Here is a 3,837-nt window from a genome sequence, read left to right on the forward strand (position 1 = left end):
GGTAGGCAGTAAGCTGGTGGACATAAAATCGTTGTCCCAAAAACCAGAGGTTCCAAAGTACCCTTCACCTAACCGGCTGAGGACACCTCCACCAGGTAACTCAGACCACAGCCATTTGCTCCATCCTTGGATGCCATCTTGACTGAAAGCCAAGGTCTGAAAAACTGAAAAAATCTGAGACCGAGCTTTCTTTTCTGGAGAAACTACTTCAGCCAGATTGGGCATTTATTTATTGTTCTTTTTCTATCACCCAGCTGGTAGCAAAGACCTGTTTAGTTATAGACAAAATAAAAGAGGTTGCATTTCTAAATTTTGTGCACATCCAAGCACATCAAATTTTTGTCCCTGGCATGCACAGTGGCCTACTGTGGCACAATAGATAGTATAACAACTGTATTTTATAAACTAAAACAATCCTCCAAATTTAACATGGTAATCTTAAGTGAAGAAAGGCAGCATTTGTCACAGATTTTATCAGATTTGTCACTAAAAGTCCTTTGTCTCCAGCCATATCAATCTGGGGACTACCCTAAGAACCTAATTGGCACAACTTACGGAGATTAATAAAATTCTGTTCCCACTGGTTTCCATGGCTGTTTTGTGCACAATTCCCCACTGAGTCTTTGATGAATTTCTGCTCCTTGGGGGCCCCAATTGTTTTGTGAGTATGCTGAAGATCCATATGTCTTGTCACAGGAAGATGATTCCTTCTGATAACATTCCCCTGGCACCTGAGGGGCTTATCACAGTCCTTTATTTGACTGTTCCATTATGTTGGCAGAGTCCACAGCACCGAGAGAAAAGATGGTGATTTACAGGGAACATTTTATTCCCTCTTGGGAAAAGTGAACATGTCTCAATGTCAGGAAGGGAAATTCTTCAGAGAGATAAAGAGAATGAACATCCACCTATCTCTTTTAACAGTTAAAATACATTTAATGATCCTTCTATATTTTGTTTTCTTGAGGAGCTCAAATTACTTTAGAAAATTTGAGTTTTTGAAACCAGATCTGCCCAGCCTTTTTCTTTTTTTTTTTTTTCCCAGTATTATTTTGTATTGGTTTTAGGTGTATAGCATAGTGATTAGTGCCCCAGCCTTTTTGTTAAAAGATACTATCTTTCCATTCCCCTAGAAGACCTATGTGGTGGGCAGGGCCAAAATGGTGAGGTCTGGTTGTGTGTTGGTTGGTGAGAGAAATTTCTGAAATAATGGTCTTGACTTAGGGTGCAAGCTTAACTTTCTCCCTGTTGGAAAGCTTAAAGGGAGATGATAAGATGTTAAAGATGCTATAGATTGATCAAGTAAGGCACCTAGGTTTATTAATAAGTCTCAGAAAACATCTTGATCTGGAAGGTGATGGTATGGTATGAGAGAAGTTGGGGCAAATCCAACACTCCGTTTACCTTTGTCTTATGTTGTCATTGCTCACCTGAAAAATCTTCTTTAATAGAGCTGTAAATCAAGAGTGTGGGAAATGTATTTCACTTTTATTTTATTTTATTTTATTTTATTTTATTTTATTTTATTTTATTTTATTTTATTTTATTTTTTATCCTCACCCAAGGACCTTTTTTTTGCATTTATCTTCAGATAGAGCGGGAGGGAGAGAGGGAGAAAGAGAGAGAGAGAAACATCGATGCAAGAGAGACACATCGACTGGCTGCCACACACACAACCCCAACTAGGGCCGGGGACAAACTGCAACCAAGGTACATGCCCTTAGTGGGCACCGAACCTGGGTCTCTGGTCCACAGGCTGATGCTCTTACTGCTGAGCCAAACTGGCCAGGGCAATGTGTTTTACTTTTAAAAACAAATTTTAATTACCTTTTTTTTTTTTTTTACCCTTAAGAGTACCTAGCTTAGCTCTGGGTATGGCTCAATAACATTGTAGATGCTTCATAAATATTATTGTTATTTTTTGAGCCTTTTAATTGCTTTTATTAATCAAAAAAGCTTAATTTTTTTATTCAGCTTTCTGACTCTGGGCTTGTGCCTTCAATACTTTCACAACGATTTTCCGCTCCTGGATAAGGAAAGCACGCTTGATCCTGTCACGGATGCATTTGGCGCACATGGATCCACCATAGGCCCTGCTGACATGTTTTTTCGTTTTAGACAACTTTAGGTCTCACGGCACGAACTCCACAAAGTCGGCCTGGGCACACGCCACATGCAGACTCTGGTGCTTTCCCAATCTTCTTGGTATAAAGGTAAACAATTCTCTTACCAGGGGTTCGGGATAGCCTAGTTTTGTTAGAGGCTGTATTGTAGGACAGCCTCTGACGGTATGTCAAACACTGCACCATTGTGAGTGCCTGAAGTCCCCGTCCCTGGAAGAGGCCATAAATATTAATTTTTGAATTGACTGGTTTGCTGCTTAAAGGTAGAGACTCACTGACTCCAATTCAGCAGGGCATGTGATCTCTAAAGACACCCATACCCACCAGATTAGGGGCAGTAGCATATTTTGCCTTAACTTCTCTTCTGTAATGAAAGCACATGTTTGCCAATGACCAAGGCAGAGAAAAAATTTTGCTCCTGTTTTCTCTGAACTCTATGCTTAAGTGCAGAATGAAGGATGCTTCATATTGCAGAGTACAACTTGTTCTCTAAAATCCTTCTCCACATCTACTGTCCTTAGTAATTTAACTCCTAATATTTTTGCAGGGTTCATACCCCTTCAGAATACATATTACAACCCCCAGCCTCTCTTATGGTTAGATGTGACCACATGACTCAACTCTAGCCAATGGAATGTAAGTGGAAGTGTAACTTTTGGATATTGTCCTTAATGGCAGGGGGAACACCTTTCTGCCCTTCTTTCTCCCCCCCTTTTTTTTTATCCTCACTCGAGGATATTTTTTCCATTTTTTGTACAGATAGAGTGGGAGGGAGAGAGAGGAAGGGAGAGAGAGTGAGAAACATCGACATGAAGGGACACATCGAGTGGCCGCCACCCGCATGACCAACCAGGGCCGAGGACAAACTGCAACTGAAGTACGTGCCCTTAGCGGGAACCGAACCCGGGTTTCTCTGGACCACAGGCTGACGCTCTAACCCGCTGAGCCAAACTGGCCAGGGCGAGGACATTTTTTGATATTTTGTTCAGATAGAGTGGAAGGGAGAGAGAGAGAGAAACATTGATGTGTAAGGAACACATCGAGTGGCTGCCACCCACACGACCCAACCAGGGCCAGGGACGGGACAAACTGCAACCGAGGTACATGCCTTTAGCGGGAACCAAACCCGGGTTTCTCTGGACCGCAGGCTGACGCTCTAACCGCTGAGCCAAACCGGCCAGGGCTCTTTCTCCCTTTTGCTGCCTGGAATGTGGATGTAATGGTTGGAACTCCGGCAGCAATCATGGGTCTTGATCTTGGGGATGGAAGTGATACATATATAAACAACAAGGTAGAAGGGGCTGGACATCCTGTCACCATGGAGCTTCCATATCATCTCTGGCCCACCCACCTGTGGACTTCTATATGACAGAAAAATAAACAACTGTATTATTTAATCAAATTTTAATTTTGATTTTAATCCTACTAATTGTAACTGATATGGAAATTGTACCAGCTGCCTTTATTCAATTATCAACCACAATTTTATTGTATAAAATAAGACATACTTGCTTTATACAACATATAAGTTCCTGAAACTTGTTTTGGTAAATTTGAAGATATTTAAAATAGGGATTTTAGTTTTCAAGAAGTCAAATATCAAATTCTTTTATAAAGGATTTCCATGGTCTTTTTGTTTTGTTTAAAAACAAATTTTTTTTTCTTTATTGATTTGAGAGAGAGAGGAACAGAGAGGGAGAGATAGAAACATCAA

General features: G+C 40.9%; 1 pseudogene; it reads right to left on the bottom strand.

Moving 5' to 3' along the window:
* Nucleotides 1-1,966: 1,966 nt before the first annotated feature.
* LOC118620120 lies at nt 1,967-2,309 on the bottom strand (annotated as a pseudogene).
* Nucleotides 2,310-3,837: the final 1,528 nt, after the last annotated feature.

Source organism: Molossus molossus, unplaced genomic scaffold (genome assembly GCF_014108415.1).
Source record: "Molossus molossus isolate mMolMol1 unplaced genomic scaffold, mMolMol1.p scaffold_m16_p_7, whole genome shotgun sequence".
Lineage (NCBI taxonomy): Eukaryota > Metazoa > Chordata > Mammalia > Chiroptera > Molossidae > Molossus > Molossus molossus.